Source organism: Hylobates moloch, unplaced genomic scaffold, assembly GCF_009828535.3.
Source record: "Hylobates moloch isolate HMO894 unplaced genomic scaffold, HMol_V3 SCAFFOLD_14, whole genome shotgun sequence".
Taxonomy (NCBI): Eukaryota; Metazoa; Chordata; class Mammalia; order Primates; family Hylobatidae; genus Hylobates; species Hylobates moloch.
The window spans coordinates 84,954,114-84,975,473 of NW_026652289.1; positions in this window are offsets into that span (position 1 = coordinate 84,954,114).

The window sequence follows — 21,360 nt, forward strand, 5'->3', positions numbered from 1 at the left end:
TGACGCCTAACTAATTTTTGATGTTTTGTAGAAATGGGGTCTTACCTTGTTTCCCACACTGGTCTTGAACTCCTGGATGCAAATGGTACACCCCCAAAGTCCTGAGATTACAGATGAGAGCCACCACACCGTGCCCCTACTTTAGTTATTTCATAATGTAATGAGTTTATCAACCACAACTAACAGGATAACATAGAAAAGGCAGGTTAGTGGGCTGGGTGCGATGGCTCACTCCTGTAATCCCAGCACTTTGGGAGGCCAAGGCGGGCAGATCACAAGGTCAGGAGATCGGGACCATCCTGGCTAACATGGTGAAACCCTGTCTCTACTAAAAATACAAAAACAAAATTAGCCAGGCGTGGTGGTGGGTGCCTGAAGTCCCAGCTACTCAGGAGGCTGAGGTGGGAGAATGGTGTGAACCTGGGAGGCGGAGCTTGCAGTGAGCCCAGATCGCGCCACTGCACTCCAGCCTGGGACAGAGCGAGACTCCATCTCAAAAAAAAAAAAAAAAAAAAAAAAAAAAAAAGAAAAAGAAAAAGAAAAGGCAGGTTAGTGTTCACATGGGGTGGTTCTTCTACTTAAATACATCATTTACTTCATTTCTAAGGCCATCCCTTCATCCTCAAGCTTGGTGCAAGATCACTGTCATGAACAACCCATCGTTTTCCATTCAGGAATAAGATGAAAGGGTGAAGACCAAGTTCATTCATATTACTTGGTTGTGCCTTTGCCTTTTATTTATTTGCCACTCCTATAGTTCTGTTCACCATGTTTTAGTGGAGTAATGATGACATCACAGCCCTGTCAGTAAGGATGCTGGCATCTATGCTCTGTCACATCTTTACCATTAGATGTGGAAAATGGCTTGACAAAATTCAGCCACTGTATTCTCCGGACTCTATGTTCCCTCTTGTAAACTCACTGTGCCTTCCACAATTTATGCTACAGCACAGCCTGGGAACTCCTAAAGCAGTATCCTTACTTAATAGTAGGTCTCAGACCATTTTTCAAATTTCTCACTTATCGCCATCCTTCACTGATGGACGTGTAGTGTCTGGAATCCATTTTCACAGGTAATTCATCCAGTTTTTTTTGTTTGTTTTTTACATTTGGCAAGCCTTGTCTAATCTCTATTCCACATCTTGTTTCATTTTTTCTGGAATTACTTCGACATGATTCTTCACCAGTTAAGTGGTTCTACTTGGCCATGTGAAGGTGAGTGAGGACAAATGTGAGTCCAGCACAGTGAGGAAGGCAGACAAGGGAACTGGCATTTGTAACATTAAAGAAAAGTTAAGAATTGGTGAAATGTGGCCTGGCACAGTGGCTCACGCCTGTAATCTCAGCACTTTGGGAGGCCACGGTGGGCGGATCATCTGAGGTCTGGAGTTCAAGACCAGCCTGGCCAAGATGGAGAAACCTCACCTGATAAAAATACAAAATTAGCCGGGCATGGTGGTGCATGCCTGTAATCCCAGCTACATGGGAGGCTGAGGTAGGAGAATCGATTGAACCTGGGAGGCGGAGGTTGTGGTGAGCTGAGATTGCGCCATTGCACTCTTAACCTGGGCAACAAGAGTGAAACTCTGTCTCAAAAAAAAAAAAAAGGTGAAATGTAGTCACCAATAAAGATTTGGAAATATTTATCAAAGGAGCCATATTAACAGAGCGAATAGAGGTGAACAATATTTTTCTCAGTCTCAGAGGGCAAAACTGTGGGAAGGACAGAAGAGGAGCAAGTAGATGAGGTAGAAGCAGCCAGATCAATGAGAGGAGGTCTGCAGTGTATTGAGGTTGAGGAGGCTGGAGAAGAGGCTAAGGGGGAATTAGGATTCAGATTCTGTCCTGAGAACAGAAGGGAGAAAAACAACAACAACAACAACAACAACAACAACAACAACAAAAACCAGCTTTATCTTCAAGTTCAAATCATTTTCAGATAGGAAGAGACTTGAAATTTATTGGGAAGTAGACAAGAATATAGGTGAGGAGTTAGATTTGTAAACTTATTTGTAGAATTCAATATAAAGCAGAATCTTTGTGTTGCTCTATTAACATGTGTGGGGCTCATAGGGGAACAACATAGACAAAGTTTCCCTCTTTGCTGATGGTTCAGTTCAGTGGGCACTGAGAAAACTTAACAGAAACAAAATTGTAGGTGGAAGAACTGCCCTTGGGAGCCCAGAGGACAAGTTTCAGGCCTGGGATGGGATGGGCAAGGGAGGCCTCCAGGAGGAGGAGCATTGGAGGAGATTCTGGAGAGTAAGGAGTAGTCAGTTCAGCAAACAGGGGAGGGAAAGGGAAGAGCAAACAGTGTGTCTGTGGCACAGGCTAGGCCATGAGAAGAGGACAGTGGATTGAAAGGATGGCTGGGATGAGAAATATGTCAGGAGGCAGGAGCTGGAAGGGCAGACCGTGGAGGCACTGGATAATGATCCAGGAGAGATGTTTCTCCTTGGACATATACATGTTCACACACCTGTGACTACATGTCCTCGTGATGTTTCTGTGTCTCTCAGATTGTAACATGTTACATAAATTTATTCTTTCATCACATGTCCCCTTTTAAATTATATTTGTACTAATTGTTACCTGTGAAAGTTTTTTACTGGTAGATTATTTGTACTTAAACGATTTGCCATCTTAGTAAACGAATGAAATTACCCACGTACATTTGACTTTGGAAACTAATATAGGTACACCTGCTTCCTTTGATTTTTGTAATCATGTTATATTTATTGTACCCACTCACTTTTAGGTCATATAGGTCTTCATATTTAAAGCGAGTTTCATATAGCCAAGATATACTTGGGTCTTTTTGATTCACTCAGTCTTTTATCTACTGCATTTAGAACATTGACATTCAAAATCATTATTGACATAGCTGGATTAAAAATCTATGAAATTTGTCACTATCTTCCAGTTGTTTATTGGCCTTTGTTCCTATTTTTTGTATTTCACTCATTTTCTACCTTGTGTTGTTTAGATGACCTTTATTTTATTTTATTTATTTATTTTTGACGGAGCCTTGCTCAGTCTCCCAGACTGGAGTGCAGTGACAAGATCTTGGCTCACTGCAACCTCTACCTCCTGGGCTCAAGCGATTCTCCTGCCTCAGCCTCCCGGGTAGCTGTGACTACAGGCATGTGCCACCACACCAGCTAATTTTTGTATTTTTAAGTAGAGATGGGGTTTCACCATATTGGTCAGGCTGGTCTGAACTCCTGACCTCGTGATCCACCCGCCTTGGCCTCCCAAAGTGCTGGGATTACAGGTGTGAGCCACCGCACCTAGCCTAGATGAGCATTTTATATGAATTCATCTTCTCTCCTTTCTTAGCATTTCAGCCATACCTTTTTAAAACTTTTTTTAGTGGTTAACCTAGGCAATAAAAACTTTTATTTTTCATATTCTTAATTGATCTAACAAATAAGTCTGTTAAAAATAATAGCAGTACCAATGTATTTAATTAAGTATGCTTAAGTATGTGTCATACCTAAATTAATATATATATATATATATATATATATATATATATACACACGTGTATGTATTCTTCTATGTAAGTGAAATGAATGACTACAATGATACAAGGGATAAATGAATTAGGATTATTCTGTTATTATAAGGTGTTCACACTTCCTGTCAAGTGATAGGCTGTTATTTGAAAGGGGGCTTGGATTATTTGGAAGTATAAATTGCAAACTCTAGGGCAGGCTGTTGGTCCAAGAGGCTCAGTTCCTTGCTGGCTGTTGACCAGAGGCTGCATTCAGTTCCTTTCCATATTGGCTTCTGCCTTATGGCAGAATGAGCCATCAAAGCCATCAAGGGAGAGAGCTTGCTAGCAAGAAAAAAGAATCACACTTTTATGTAACCTAATCACCCATATGATATCCCATCTCCTTGTATTATTCTATTGTATCAAAGCAAATCACATCTTGTGCCCAAACTCACAGGGAGATGATTACAATACAAGGTCGTGTAAACCAGCAGGTGGTGATCATTGGGTACTGTCTTAGGGTACCTGCGATATCAGGTCCTGTCTGAGGTGCAGCAGTTTCCCAGTATTCAGTTATTTTTCAGAAAAGAACTGGTCAAATATTTTGTAGGATGCATCACAATGTGGATTCATCTGATGGTTTCTCATTATTTGAATAGAACTACAGATCAATTAGAACACCTTTATTTACTTAAATTGGAAGACAATACAAACTGAACAATATATTATTTAGAAAAACAAACAGTCATAAAGATAGAAAAAAGTGGGGATGACAAAAAGGAAATTGAAAATAATAGTAACCTTCATGGGGGTAAAAAAGACTGTGGAACTGGGGAGATGAACATTTGGGGCATTAACAATATTGATAATATTCTGTTTATCAAGCTTGGCAGAGAATATTTAGAAAGAGAAGAAAAAACTTTTCTGTTTTGCATTATCTTTGGATTTACAGAACAGTTGCATAGTCAATACAGAGAGTTAATATATAGCCAACACAAAGTTTCCATTATTATTAACCTCTTACATTGGGGGGGGGCATTTGTCACAATGAACACACCAATATATTATGCATTCTCATTCACTGATACACACCCACATATTAATCAGATTTATTTTTCCTTTTTTCGCTTAATGTCCATTTTCTGTTCCAGGAACTCTTACAGGATAACATATCACATTTTGATATCATGTCTCCTTAGGCTTTCTTTGTCTCTGTCAGTTTCTCTCAATTTCCTTGTTTTTGATGACATTGACATCCTGCATATGGGATTTCCATGATTATTTTTTCTTACAGTCAGACAGGAGTTCTGGGTTTTGGACAGTAAGACCACAGGTGTAAGTGTGATACTCATGATGTTATATCAGAATGCTGTATCAACTACTGATATTAATTTGATCACCTAGATTAGGGAGTTTAGGTCAGTTTCTCTACTCTAAAATTAATCTTTCTTCCCCTTTTCCATGCCATACATTTTGGAAAAATGTTACTATGCGTAGCACATACTTCACAAGTGGAGAATTATGCTCTACCTCTTTGGGGGTAGGACATCTACAAATATAATTTGCATTTCATTATTATAGGTAATTTACCTATTCTTCAGCATTTATTTTATATTTATTTAATTAGAACATATGGAATATTATGCAAATAATAAATATTTATTTCCACTGTAATTATACTACTTTATTGTGTTACTTGAATTGCTGTAGTGTTGGTCATTAGAAGGTCTTTCAGTCAGCTGCTGCTTTACCACTTTGAAATACCCACATCACTGCTTTTTGATTTTGTTTGTGTAGTTGGTTGGTTGCTTGTGGTGTTTAACTTGTTCTTACTTTCTGGCAATACAAGGTGCTTAAACTTAATGGTGTTGATTCCCTGCCCAACCTTACCATTAACCATTTCTCCAAAAATTCCTAGTTCCTTTTTTGGTGAGTGGCATTAGAAACAAAGCTCTGGGGAGTAGTGTTCTCATTTCTACTAGGGATCTATTAATTCTGTGCTTTGTCATCTGACAAAATATGTGTGTGTGTAACTCATACTCACATATGTATTTGTAGGTCTACATTGCTCCATATGTATCTATGTAAAGTTGAGCATGAATTCTTCCTGTTTCTAGCACCCATGATCTAATTAAGTACCACATGAATCAATCTCCCCATCCCCACTACTTGTATGTAACCTGCCATGTTAACAGACGGTTGGACTCCTTTATGTAATTGCTGAGTCCAAAATACATGCAGAGTGGTTTTAGAATTGGTAATTCATACCCCCATGGGAAAGAATATTTCCAAATAAAGTATTTATGTACGAATACTTTGACATTTAGCCTAAGAACTTCTATTTTTCTAAATTTCTTAGGTTGGTCTTCTTTGCCTCCACTTCCTTCCATGAGGTTATTTCATTTATTTGTTATACATTTATATTATTTTGATTGCATTGCCCCATGGGATCTCCTATTAAATGACATTTAAAATTCACATTTATGTAGGTTTATACTTTTTGATGTAAAATTCTACAGGATTTGTAAAATAGTATAATTAACATACCATTGAAGTATCACAGAAAATTATTTCACTGCACACATACAAAGTTTCTGTTTCACCTATTCAACCTTCCTCTCTCAAGCACCCCGTGCTTTTTTTTTTTTTTTTTTTGAGATGGAGTTTTGCTCTTGTTGCCCAGGCTGGAGTGCTGGAGTGCAGTGGCACGATCTCGGCTCACTGCAGTTTTCGCCTTTTCGGTTCAAGCGATTCTCCTGCCTTAGCCTCCTGAGTAGGTAGGATTACAGGCATGTACCACCACACCTGGCTAATTTTGTATTTTTAGTAGAGACAGGGTTTCACCATGCCGGCAAGGCTGGTCTCGAACTCCTGACTTCAGATGATCCGCCCACCTTGGCCTCCCAAAGTTCTGGGATTACAGGAGTGAGCCACCGCTCCGGGCCTCAAGGCCCTTTTAATCACTTACCTTTTTCCTAACTCTATAATTACACCTTGTCCACAATGTCATATAAATGTAATTAATTGCACTTTTTTGAAAAAGTACTTTTTTCAAACTGGCTTCTTTCACTTAAGAATATGCTTTTAAGATTTGTGGGCCAGGCACGGTGGCTTACACCTGTAATCTCAGCACTTTGGGAGGCCAAGGCAGGTGGATCACCTGTGGTTGGGGGTTCGAGACCAGCCTGACCAACATGGAGAAACCCCATCGCTACTAAAAATACAAAATTAGCTGGGTGTGGTGGTGCATGCCTATAATCCCAGCTACTCGGGAGGCTGAGGCAGGAGAATTGCTTGAACAGGGGAGGGGGAGATTGCAGTGAGCCGAGATCACGCCATTGCAGCCTAGGCAACAAGAGCAAAACTTCGTCTCAAAAAAAAAGTCTGTCAAGTGTATCTCTTGATAATATAGATTTGCATTTTAATAAATAAGTACTAAAGGTGTTGAAGATATTTTCATGTGCTTTTTGTTAATTCGTGTAGCTTCTTTGGAGAAATATCTGTTCACACAATTTACTCATATTTAGTTATGATATTTTCTTTATTTTGTTTTGTAACAATGTTTTGTATATTCTCGACAATAGACCCCTATCAGCTATATGATTTGCAAACATTTCTCCCATGTTTGAGTTATCCTTATGGTGTACTTTGAATCACAAAAGTTTTAAAATCTAGTGAAGTTCAATTTACCTATTTTTTTCTTTCGTGACTTGTATTTTGGTGTCAATCCATTGTTTCACGTAAGCCACAAAGATTTATTTCTATGTTCTATTCTATGGGATTTGTAGTTTCAGCCCATACATATGAGTCTATGATCTATTTTGAGTCAGCTAAGTATATTTTGTGAGGGAGGAGTCAACTTTCATGCCAATATCAACTTGTCCCAGTAATTTTATAGAAAATATTTTCCATACTAAATTATCTTGGCAGCCTTTAAAAGTCGTTTTTCAGTAACTGTAAGGATTAATTTCGAATACTTTATTCTATTTACATGGTTTTTATTTACATACTTATATATTTTGTATACTTGCCTCTTATTCTACCGGAAACTGGGAGCAGCCTGACAGGATGTGTGGTGCCCAAGTCTGCACAGTGAGGTGGGGAGTGAGGGCCGCAGGCAGAGGGCAAGGGGCAGGGGGCAGAGGGCAGAGGGCAGAGGGCAGCGGAGAGGCCCAGGCCTACAAGGAAAGTGAGGGCTGAGGACAGCGGCAGGACTGCAGGAGTGAGTGAGCGCCAAGAGCTGGGAGTGAGGCCCACAGGGAGAGAGAAGGCAGAAGGCAGAGGGCAAGGCTGACATGGGAATGTGGGGGCGGTGAGGCCCAGAGGGGAACTGAGGGCGGCTCTCTGCAGGGTCAGAGGCATTGGGCTTTCAGGGTCGCTTTTCTGCGAATTTCCGCTTGTTCCTGAGGTGGTGCCTGCCAGTGTCGTCGTCCCTGCTTGTTCTCCTACAAACCTCAGGATTTTTCCATGTTTCCCAGACCATAAGGTACATTTAAACTTCGTGCTTTCTCTCATGTGTGCCCTTTTATATTATGGACGTAGCAATAGTTATTTACCTAGGTTTTTTCTTTTTTTTATTATTATTATTATACTTTAGGTTTTAGGGTACATGTGCACAATGTGCAGGTTTGTTACATATGTATCCATGTGCCATGTTGTTTTGCTGCACCCATTAACTCGTCATTTAGCATTAGGTATATCTCCTAATGCTGTCCCTCCCCCCTCCCCCCACCCCACAACGGTCTCCGGAGTGTGATGTTCCCCTTCCTGTGTCCATGAGTTCTCATTGTTCAATTCCCACCTATGAGTGAGAACATGCGGTGTTTGGTTTTTTGTCCTTGCGATAGTTTACTGAGAATGATGTTTTCCAGTTTCATCCATGTCCCTACAAAGGACATGAACTCATCATTTTTTATGGCTGCATAGTATTCCATGGTGTATATGTGCCACATTTCCTTAATCCAGTCTATCGTTGTTGGACATTTGGGTTGGTTCCAACTCTTTTTGAATTATTTGCAAAGAACTTACCAAAGTGGCTGGGCACAGTGGGTCACGCCTGTAATCCCAGCACTTGGAAGGCGGAGGCGGGTGGATCGCCTGAGGTCAGGAGTTCGAGACCAGCCTGACCAAGATGGTGAAACCTCGTCTCCACTAAAAATACAAAAATTAGCTGGGCGTGGTGGCAGGCGCCTGTAGTCCCAACCACTCGGGACGCTGAGGCAGGAGAATAGCTTGAACCCGGGAGGCGGAGGTTGCAGTGAGCCGAGATCACACCACTGCACTCCAACCTGGGCGACACAGTCAGATTGTCTCAAAAAAAAAAAAAAAAAGTACCAAAGTGTTAATTTTTAAATTTTATTTATTTATTTTTATTTATTTTGAGACGGAGTCTCGCTCAGTCGCCCAGGCTGGAGGTGCAGTGGTGCGATCTCGTCTCACTGCAAGCTCCGCCTCCTGGGTTCACTCCATTCTCCTGCCTCAGCCTCCAGAGTAGCTGGGACTACAGGTGCCCGCCACCACGCCCGGCTAATTTTTTTTTTTTTTTTTGTATTTTTTAGTAGAGAAGGGGTTTCACTGTATTAGCCAGGATGATTTCCATCTCCTGACCTTGTGATCTGCCCGCCTTTGCCTCTCAAAGTGCTGGGATTACAGGCGTGAGTCACCATGCCCGGCCCAAAGTTTTTATTTTTAATGGACATCAATTGCGTATATTTATGGATTATGATGTGATGTTTTGATTCTTATATTAATTGTGGAAGATTTAATCAAGCTAATTAACATATGAATCAGCTTACCAGCTGACCAATATTTTATGGTGAGAATATTAAAAATCTGTTATTTAGCAATTCTAAAATGTTCAGTACGACTTTGGAGCAAATGAAAGTGCCCAGCCTCAGTAGCCTGAGACTGATCATTTCTGAAGTGCGGGGTCCTCATTTCTGAGAGGGTCATGGCTGCATGCCCGTAAGCAAGGGGGGTGTTTGGGGTGCTTTGTTTGCCCTGTTAATTTTGGATGCCTCTGTGTTCTGAGAACTAAGATAATATTTGTGTGAAAAATCCAGTTGCTTTAACTTTTACTTTGTTTTACTGCTAATAGTCTTACAGCTTTTCTTTAACTGAGTTTGGATTTAATATATTCTTCTTTTTCTAAGTTGCAAAGCTGAAAACATAAGATGACAGATTTTTGATCTTTCATTGTTTCCTATGTATGCGTTCAGTGCTATACGTTTCCCTATATGCTCTGTTTTTCTTTCATCCCACAAATTTTGAGAAATTGTGTTTTCATTTTCATTTAGGTTGAAAAATTAAAAAATTAAAAAATTATCTGGATGTTTTCTTTGACCCGTGTGTTATATGGAAGTGTGTTGTTTAATCTCTGTGCATTTTGTGATATTCCAGTTGCTGCAGTTATCCCGCGATTTCTAATTTAATTCCACTGTAGTCTGGGAGCTGACATTGTATGATTTCCATTTTCTTTAAATTGTTAGAGTATTTTTTTTTGTCCCAGAATGTGATGTATTTTGCTGAATATTCCATACAAGCTTAAGAAGAATGTGTTATCTGCAGTAGTTGAGGTAAGTAGGCTGGGTCAGTTATGCCCAGTTGCTTGGTGGTGCTGTTGTGTTCAGCTTTTCCCTCCTGAATTGCTGCCTGCTAGATCTGCCCATACTTGACATATGTTAGTGTTTCCAACTGTAATAGTGAATACAACTTTTTCCTTGTGGTTCTGTTGCTTTCTGTTTCACATAGTTTACACTCTGTTGTCAGGCTCATAGGCTTTAAGAATTATGACATCTTACTGGAAGAGTGGCTCTTCATCTCTATGTAATGCTTTTCTTTATTCCTGATAACTTTACTAAAGAAAGAAGGGAATTAGAATTGTTTTGTTGTTATAAGATACAGTACCTGTGAAGCAGTGTAGTTGTATTTGAAAAGCGGCTTGGGTTAGTTTTTTTTTTATTTTGATTATTTTGATATCTTTTAATATAACTTTGGTGTTTCAAAAAATTTATCTTTGGGGATACATATGCAGGTTCATTACTTAGGTAAACTCGTGTCCCAGGGTTTGTCTGCTACTGAAACACCAGGGGTTTGGTCTAGGTCCTGCTGCTGGCTGCACAGAAAGCCAATCACTGAGAGGACAAAGTATTGCCAAGGAAGAAGACCTTAATTGGGTGCTGCAGTCAAGGGGATGGGAGCTCAGTCTGCAATCTATCTCCCTGACTGACTAAAACCAGGGGTTTATGTAGCAGGGAAGAAATGTGACAATGTGTAAGAAAATACTAACTAGGGAGGGTGCAAGGAAGTAATCATGATGAAAGAAAGGTCTGAAGTCTGGGGTCATTGTCTGGTTTCAGTTATTTGATACTTTTTGTGAGAGGCCTGAAGTTTGTTTCCTGAGGAGGGAACTCAGATAAAACAAATACAAGTTTCAAGGTTTAACAGCAGAAGGGTCAATTTCCATGTTTATCCAAAAATAACTGTCTATGGGACTGAGGCCAGTTTTAGTTGTACAGATTATTTGATCACCCAGGTGCTAAGCCTAGTACCCAATAGTTATTTTTTCTGCTCCTCTCCCTCCTCTCACCTTCCACCCTGAAGTAGGCCCCAATGTCTGTTGTTACCTTCTTTGTGTTCATGATTTCTCATCATTTAGTTCACAGTTTTAAGTGAGAGCATAGCAGTAGTTTTCTATTCCTATATTAGTTTGCTAATAGCCTCAGCCTCCATCCATGTTCCTGGAAGAGTGGAAGAGACATGATCTCCTTTTTAATGGCTACATAGTATTCCATGGTGTATATGTACCACATTTTCTTTTTCCTGTCATTGATGGGCATTTAGGTTTATTCCATGTCTTTACTATTGTGAATAGTGCTGCAGTGAACATTCACATGCATGTAGAATGGTTTATATTTTTCTGAGTATATACCTCGTAATGGGATTGCCAGGTTGAATGGTTGTTCTGATTTTAACTCTGAGGAGTCCCCGTACTGCTTTCCACACTGGTTGAACTAATTTATATTCCCACCAACAGTGTATAAGTTATCCCTTTCTCCTGCAACCTCATCAGCATCTTTTATTTTTTGACTTTTTACTAAAAAGCCATTCTGACTGGTATAACATAGTATCTAATTGTGGTTTTGATTTGCATTTCTCTAATCATCTATGATACTGAGCTTTTGTAAATATGCTTTTTGACTTTTTAATAAAAGCCATTCTGACTTGTGTGAGATAGTATCTCATTGTAGTTTTGATTTGCATTTCTCTGATTAGTGATATTGAGCTTTTTTATATGCTTTTTAATTTTTTCATAAAAGCCATTCTGACTGGTTTGAGATAGTATCTCATTGTGGTTTTGATGTGCATTTCTGTATCAGTGATGCTGAACTTTTTTGTCATATGCTTGTTGGCCGCATGTATGTCTTCTTTTGAGAAGTTGTCCATGTCCTTTGCCCACTTTTTGATGGGGTTATTTGTTTGGTTTTCCCTTGTAAATTTGTTTAAGTTCCTTATAGATGCTGAATATTAGAGCTTTGTCAGATGCATAGTTTGCAGATATTTTCTGTTTTCTCCCATTCTGTAGGTTGTCTGTTTACTTGTTGATAGTTTCTTTTGTTGTATAGCTCTTAAGTTTATTTGGATCCCTTTTGTGAGTATTTGCTTTAGTTGCAATTGCTTTTGGCGTTTTTTTCAGGAAATATTTTCCCATTCCTATGTCCAGAATGGTATTGCCTAGGTTGTCTTACAGGGTTTTTATAGCTTTGGGTTTTACATTTAAGTCTTGGGTTGATTTTTGTATATGGTATAAGGATGGGGTCCAGTTTCAATCTTCTGCATATGGCTAACCAGTACTCCCAGCACCATTTATTGAATAGGGAGTCTTTTCCCCATTGCTTGTTTTTGTCTGCTTTGTCAAAGATCAGATAGCCATAGGTGTGTGGACTTATTTCTGGGCTATCTAGTATGTTCACTTGGTCTGTGCTCGCCTTTGTACCAGTACAATGCTGTCTTTTTTACTGTAGCCCTGTAGTATAGTTTGAAGTCGGGCAACGTGATGCTTCCGGCTTTGTTCATTTTGCTTAGGATTGCATTGTCTGTCTGGGCTCTTTTGTGATTTCATATGAATTTCAAAATAGTTTTTTCTAGGCTGGGACTTGCAGTGGTGGCTCATGCCTGTAATCCCAGCACTTTGGGAGGCCGATGTGGGCAGATCACAAGGTCAGGAGATCGAGACCATCCTGGCTAACATGCTGATACCCCATCTCTACTAAAAATACAAAAAATTAACTGGGCGTGGTGGCACACGCCTGTAGTCCCAGCTACTCGGGAGGCTGAGGCAGGAGAATGGCATGAATCTGGGAGGCGGATCTTGCAGTTAGCCAAGATCATGCCACTGCACTTCAGCCTGGGCGACAGAGCAAGACTGTCTCAAAAAAAAAATAGTTTTTTCTACTTCTTAAAGAATGTCATTTGTAGTTTGATAGGAATAGCATTGAATCTGTAAACATCTTTGGGCAGTATGAGTCAGTGTTGAATATAATATTACCAACTGTAGGACAGTCTATTGCATAAAAAGCCCATTACTTTTTTGGCTATTGGCCATTGGCTGAATAAAGTGCCTTGCCAATGGGACTTCTCTCACATGGCTTCATAAACTCCATCAAGCAAGAGACATTTCTAGCAAAACCAGTATCATAATCGTATATAAGAATCCAAGTCACGTTTATCCACCTTTGCACTATTCTGTTGTTTCAAAGCAAGTCACAATTCCTGCTTACACTAACCGGGATGGGATTAGAATAGAAGGTTATGCATTGGAGAAGATGGGGCTAATTGGGCACCACCTTAGAATCTACTTGACACATCAGATATTCTCCTATGTGGAACAGTGTCTTGGTCTTCACTTGTTTTTAAAGTGACCCTTTTGAAAAGTACCAATCAGGTATTTTATAGCATGTCCCACCTACAATATGGTTTTGTGTGATTTCTCATGATGACAATGTAAGTATGGATGGAATTAAATACAGTCACCTAAGTTCAAAGACAAAAAAGACCTAAACAATATAGTATTCAGATTTAAAAACTCAGAGGAGAATAATTTTTAAAATGGGAAATGACAACGAATTCACAATATAGTTTTAATTCAGTGGTTAAGGAAAACTATGAAATTAAGCAGATGCACGAAGGAGGTATCAACAATATTGCTACTGATTATTTTTCTTAAGCTTGGGAGTGACATTTAAGAAAACACTTTTTCACTTTGGGGGGGTCGAGGCGGGTGGATCACGAGGTCAGGAGATCGAGACATCCTGGCTAACATGGTGAAACCCTGTCTCTACTAAAAATACAAAAAAATTAGCCGGCTGTGGTGGCGGGCACCTGTAGTCCCAGCTACTCTGGAGGCTGAGGCAGGAGAATGGCGTGAACCTGGGAGGCAGAGCTTTCAGTGAGCCAAGATTGCGCCCCTGCATAGATCCATCTCAAAAAAAAAAAAAAAACCAAAATTAGCCGGCAGGTGGGGGTGTAGTTTCATCGGAGGTAGAATGGATGGATGAACCGGGCAGAGGCCAATTGGCCTCCTAGGTGAGAGAAGGAAGATCTGTCTCACAAAAACAAAACAAAACAAAAACCTCTTTTTAAAGAATAGGTTTTTTTTTGTTGGTTTTTTTTTTTTTTTTGAGATGGAGTCTTGCTCTGTCACCCAGGCTGCATGCAGAGTGGTGCAATCTCGGCTAACTGCAACCTCTGCCTCCTGGGTTCAAGCGCTTCTCCTGCCTCAGCCTCCCGAGTAGCTGAGATTACAGGTATGCACCACCATGCCCAGCCAATTTTATTTGTATTTTTAGTAGAGACGGGGTTTTTCCATGTTGGTGAGGCTGGTCTCTAACTCCCTACTTCAGGTGATCCACCCGCCTCGGCCTCCCAAAGTGTTGGCATTACAGGCATGAGCCATCCCGCCGGGCCGTTTTTTTTTTTTTTTTTAAAGAATACTTTTACATTTATAGAATAGTTGTAAATATATTAAAGAGTTTCCAACATACCCCACCCACAGTGTCCCTTATTATTTACCTTGTACATTAGTGTGGGACATTTGTCAAATTAACCAGCCAATATCATGGATTATCATTAAGAACCATCTACACTTTATTCAGGTTTCTTAGTTGTCACTTAATGTTAAGTTTACGTTTTAGGATCTCATCCAGGATACCTCACCACATTTAGGTATCATGTATTTTTAGGCTCTTCTGAATGTGATAATATCTCAGAGTTTTCTTGATTTTGATGGGATTGACATTTCTAATTTGTGGTTTCCCTGATGTTTCTCTCATGATGAGACTGGATTTGTGGGTTTAGGGGAGGAAGATCACAGAGGAAATGTGCCATTCTCATCACATAATATCCCGGGCACAGGGTATCAACTGGCTTTAATCACTATTGATGTTAATTTGATAACCTGGATGAGATAGTTACTAACAAATCTCTTTTGTAAAATTACTCCTTTCCCCCCTTTTCATGTTGTATGCATGAAAAAAAGTCACTATATACAACACACACTTAAAAAGTGGGGGAATCATGCACCACTGCTTTTTTAAAAAAATTGAAGTAGCTTTAGGATTATAAGTGGTTTTGGGTTGCATGAATGAATTGTATAGTAGTGAAGTCTGGGGCTTTTAGTGTACCTGTAACCTGAAAAGTGTGTATTTTACCTCATAGTGAGAGGTGAAGCCAGCTGGACTTCCTGGGTCAAGTGGAGACTTGGGGAACTTTTCTTACAAGAGGATTGTAAAACGCACCAATCAGGAACTTTCGTGTCTTGCAAGAGGATTGTAAAACGTACCAATCAGTGCTCTGTAAGAAGTACCAATCAGTGCTCTTTAAAAACACACCAATCAGTTCTCTGTAAAACACACCAATCAGCACTCTGTAAAATGCACCAATCAGCGCTCTGTAAAACGCACCAATCAGCAGGATTCTAAAAGTAGCCAGTAGTGGGAAGGATTGAAAAAAGGGCACTCTGATAGGACAGAAATGGAACATGGGCGGGGACAATAAGGGAATAAAAGCTGGCTACCCCCCGCCCTCCCGCCACCACCGCCCCAGCAGCCACAAGCTGGTCGGGTCCTTTTCCAGGCGGTGGAAGCATTGTCTTTTTGCTCTTCTCTGTAAACCTTGCTGCCGGTGGTTGTTTCGATCTGTGCCATCTTTAAAAGCTGTAACACTCACTGTGTAAGGTATGCTGCTGAGTTCGTGCCATGTTTAAGAGCTGTAACTCTAATTACGAAGGTCGTCTGTTGAAGGTTCCCGGCTGAAGTCAGCCAGACCACGAACCAACTCTGGACCCTGTAGGTAGTTTTTCATTTCTCACTGCCCAACCCTTCTCCTTTCTGAGTCTAATGTCCATGATTCCACTCTGTATGCTCCTGCTTAGTCGTAATTTATCTCCCATTTATAAGTGACAGTATGCAGTGTTTTTCTGTTCCTGAGTTACTTCACTTAGGATATTGGCCTCCAGTTCCATCCAAATTGCTGCAAAATACTTTATTTTGTTCTTTTATATGGCTGAGTAGTATTTTGTGGTATATATAGTGATATATATATTTTGTGCTATATATATTTGTGATACATGTATTTTGTGATATATGTATTTTGTGATACATACGTATTTTGTGATATATATACATATATACACCACATTTACTTTATCTACTTATTCATTGAGGGCCACTTAGATTCATTTAATATTTTTGCAGTTGTGAAATCTGTTGTGATAAACCTAAAAGTGTAGATGTCTTTTTGATGTATTGACTTCTTTTCATTCGAGTGTATTCCCAGTAATGGAATTCCTGGATTGAATATTAGATCTGCTTTTAGTTCATTGAGAAATCTTCATACTGTTTTACCATACAGGTTGTACTAATTCACATTCCCACCAAGGGTGTATAAGCGCATTCCCTTTTCACCTCAGCCGCACCAATAGCTATTATTTATTGACTGTTGAATAGCCATTCTGACTAGGGTTAGGTGATATCTTACGATTTTAATTTGTATTCTCTGATACGTTGAGCATTTTTTCATATGTGTTTGGCCATTTACAAGTCATCTTTTGAAAAATACCTGTTCATTTGCCCACTTTTTAATGGGATTATTCTTTTTTTTGCTGTTTAACTTTCTAAAATAAGGTTTTTAGTTGATAATAAGTTGAAATAAAGGTTATAAATAAGGTGATAAATAAGGTTTTTAGTTTACTTTTATGTTTACCTTTTGTATACTTTTATGTTTACTCTTTGTTATAAAATTCTGTAGGATTTATTCATTTACTTAGGCATAATGTCTGAGCTTTCTTTTGTCGTTGTTCTTCATCTTTGTGAAAATATCGTATTGTCTTAGTGAGAGATTTCCGTTTAACACAAAATTCTTGCTCCAGAGCCCTGGGTTATTTATTTTTTTTTTTGGTTTTGTTTTGAGACAGAGTCTCTCACTCCGTCGCTAGGCTGGAGTGCAGTGACGCAATCTCAGCTCATTGCAACTTTGGCCTCCCAAAGTGCTGGGATTACAGACGTGAGCCACCGCGCCTGGCCAGAGCCGGGTGTGTGTGTGTGTGTGTGTGTGTGTGTGTGACGGAGTCTCGCTCTGTCACCCAGGCTGGAGTGCAGTGGTACAATTTCGGCTCACTGCCAGCTCTGCTTCCCGGGTTCACGCCATTCTCCTGCCTCAGCCTCCCCAGTAGCTGGGACTACAGGCACCTGCCACCAAGCCCGGGTAATTTTTTGTATTTTTTAGTAGAGACGGGGTTTCACTTTGTTAGCCAGGATGGTCTCGGTCTCCTGACCTCGTGATCCGCCCTCGTTGGCTTCCCAGAGTGCTGAGATTACAGGCCTGAGCCCCCGGGCCCGGCCCAGAGCCCGTTTTTAATCATCTAGCTATTCTTTAATGAAGAGAGAGAAGAAATAAAATCCGTACGTCTTGGATCTAACCAATATTCCCAGTTTAACCTTGAAGAAATTTAGGTGGATTTATAACTTGAAAACATTGTTATTCACACTTATGTCTCTAATATTCTTGTGAATCTTCAATATCACTGCCGGTATTGTATTTTGGTGGTGGTGGTAGTTTATTCTTAGGGAATTAAACTCAATGTCAAGCTGCCTCCTTTGTTTTTGTTTTTTTTTTTGGAGACGGATTCTTGCTCTGACGCTCAGGCTGGAGTGCAGTGGCGCAATGTCGGCTCACTGCAAGCTCCGCCTCCAGGGTTCACGCCATTTTCCTGCCTCAGCCTCCGGAGTAGGTGGGACTACAGGCGGGTGCCAGCACGCCCGGCTAATTTTTTGCATTTTCAGTGTAGACGGCGTTTCACCGTGTTAGCCAGGATGGTTTCGATCTCCTGACTTTGTGAGCCTTCCTCCTTGGCCTCCCAAAGTGCTGTGATTACAGGCCTGAGCCACCGTGCCCGGCCACCGCCTCCTTTTCTTTCTTGATTTCTGGAGCAAAGAATTCCTCAAAGTTGTATTCCATCTTCAGCAGTCCGTGATGGGAAGAAGCTGTGCAAATATCCCTGCATCCTGCTGCACATGCTCAGATGACAGTGGGTATGGCCTTTACTCTCTAAACCACTCCCACCAAGGATTGGGCAGCAGCTTGTTACCCCTGATAATCTTCGTTGATTCAGAATCTACTTTGTTTGACAATATTGTTACTCCAGCTATCTTTATAATTTTATAATTAGTGTTGGCAGGATATATTTTATTGCACTCATTACTTTAAAGTAATCATTTAAAATGGATTTTTTATGAAAAACGTACAGTTGTGCCTTGCTTTTTCATCCACTCTGACAATTTTATCTTTTAACTAATTTCCTGTTTAGAAAAAAAAAAGTGCAGCTTTGCTGCCAGTGCTCATTTCCTGGGGCAAACAGGTAATGGGTTAATTTGTAAGCTTAGACCCTTGGCATTCAGCATGGATTTTGATATAGTTGGATTAATATTTATTATATTTGCTAATATCTTCTAGTTGTGGTCCTTTGTTCCTACTTTTGTTATCTACTTGTTTTCTGCCTTTTGTGGTTTTAATTGGGCATTTTATATTATTTCATTCTCTCCTAAATAACATATCAGTCATACTTTTTAAATTTGTTTTTTAGTGTTTAGAGTAAAAACTTATTTTTTTCAGATACTTAATTGCTAGTTGTTAAATACAATAATAGCAACAACATATGATTATGTATTCTTATGTATATGTCACACTTACATACCTGTACATGAGTATACATACAAGTATGTTTTATTCAATTGATATTAATGACAGGAATGATACAAAGGATGATACAATAATTATGATTATTCTGTTATTATAAGGTGTTCACACTACCTTTTAAGTGATATACTGCTATTTGAAAGGGGGCTTGGGATAGTCATGAATGTAAGTTGTAAACTTTAGGGCAGGCAGGCTCTTTGACCAGGAGCCTCAGTTCCTTGCTGGCTGTTGACCAGAGGCTGCATTTAGTTCCTTCCCATGTTGGCTTCTCTCACAGGGAGATTATTTTATATTGGTCATCAAGGGCGAGAGCTTGTATGCAAGACAGAAATCACCATTGTAAGTACCAAGATTGCATTATTGAATTGTTAGCAAGCAAGTCACAATTCCTGTTTACACTCATAAGGAGAAAAGTAGAATACCAGATTGTGTATCCCTAGAGGTGGGAATTACCATCTTAGGGCCTATCTACCACATCAGGTCTTGCCCAATCTGAAGTAGTTTCTCAGTTTTCACTTACTTTGCTGACCTTGGTCCTTGTGGGGAAAAAAAAGAACCAGTCAGGTATTTTGTACAATGTACCATGATATGGATTTGTCCAAGTAGTTTCTCATGATTTGACTAGAGTTATGGACTAATTTAGGCACTACATTTTTCTAAGTTGGAAAAATGAAAAAACTGCACAGTATATTACTTAGCAAAGCCAACTTACATAGAAAAATAAGAAAAATAAATGACAGAGACAAAATAATAGTAACCTTCACCAGTTTAAGGAAGAAAATAGAATTTGAGAAATGCACTCAGGGGCATTAACAATATTGATAGTATTCTCTTTTATTAAGCTCAGGAGTTAATTGGGGAAAAAAGAGAAACTGTTCTATTTTAGAATACTTTTGGATTTACGGAACAGTTGGAAATCAGTACAGAGAGTTTATTGATATCCAACACAATTTTCCTTATTATTAACCTCTTAGTGTGGAATATTTGTCACAGTTAAAGGGAACGTTACAGTGTCATTCATTAACACACATCATTTGTATATCGTTAGCTTTCACTTAATGTCCATTTATTATTCCAGGATCCCACTTAGGATCTATATAATGTTTATATGTCATGTCTAATTAGGCTGGTTTTACCTGGGCCAGTTTCTCAGACTTTCCTTGTTTTTGATGACATTAACATCTCTCATGGGGAATTTTTCTGATGTTACCATGGTTAGACTGGACTGGTGGGTTTTGGAGAGGAAGACCACAGAGGGAAAGTGCCATTCTCATTACATCATACAGTGTATATACTGACAATATGCCTTATTGCTGTTGATGTTATTGATCATCTGGATAAAACTTACGTATTTCTTCTTCCGATGTTGCACTTTTTAAAAAGAAGTTGCTATGCACAATACATACTAAAGAAGTAGAAAAACATGCTCCACTTCCTCATAAGCAGATCTTCTTCTAAATCATTTGTATTTCTTCACCAAAGATAACTTATCTATTCTTATTATATATTCAATCATTTGTTTATATCGTGTGAATTATAATATGAAGTCATAATAGTTTTACATTTTATTATACTACTATATTCTATTATTAAAAATTGTTCTAGGCCGGGAGGCGGAGCTTGCAGTGAGCCGAGATTGCGCCACTGCACTCCAGCCGGGGCGACAGAGCGAGACTCTGTCTCAAAAAAAAAAAAATTGTTCTAGTGTTGGCCATTGGAAGGTCTCTATATACTCCTTTACCGTTTTGATCTATCAGCATCATCGCGCTTTGATTTTGTTCATATATTTTGTTGTATTATTGTTTCACTTTTTCTTACGTGGTGGCACCACAAGTTGCTCCAGATTAACTGTTGATTTTCAGCTCAAGCATAGTATTAAACATTTTCAAGGAATCTCCATTACTTTGTGGTAATTGTATTAGAAACAAAGATCTGGGCAGTGATTTCATTCATTTGTAATTGGGATCTGTTGATTCTAGGTTATCTCAGCTAACGAGGGTAAAGGGATGTGTTTATACCAATTTACAAATACATATGTATAGATCTTCAGTTCTCTATATATGTCTGTATGAAGTTAGACACGAATTTCTACCTGTATCTCCAGGACCACATGGTATAATCCAGTACCACAAGAATCAGTGTACCCGATTCAACTACATTTATGTTACCTCTCACTGTGTGAGAAAGTTAGTAATGTTTATGTAACCATTGAGTCCCAAAATACAAGTATTGTAGTTTCTGAATTGGTAATCCATACTCCCAGGGGCAATAACTTGATCAACTAAAGTGCAGAGTTTATGTTTAAATATTTTGGTTTTTGAACATAGAATCTTATCAACTTAGGTCAGTAAACCTTTTTTTCTTATACTCTTCACTCAGGTTATTCTATACTTTGGTTATATAGTTATCTTACTTTGTTTGAATTTCTCTCTGGGATCCCCCAACTTAATAATTATTGTTTTCTTAAAGTAATTTACATACATTATTTGGGTTTGCTCTTTGTGATGTGAAATTCTGTAGGGTTAAAAAAAATAGTATCGTTAACACCATCACAGCATCATAATTTCTTTTTTTTTTGAGATGTGGTCTTACTTTGTCACTCAGGCTGG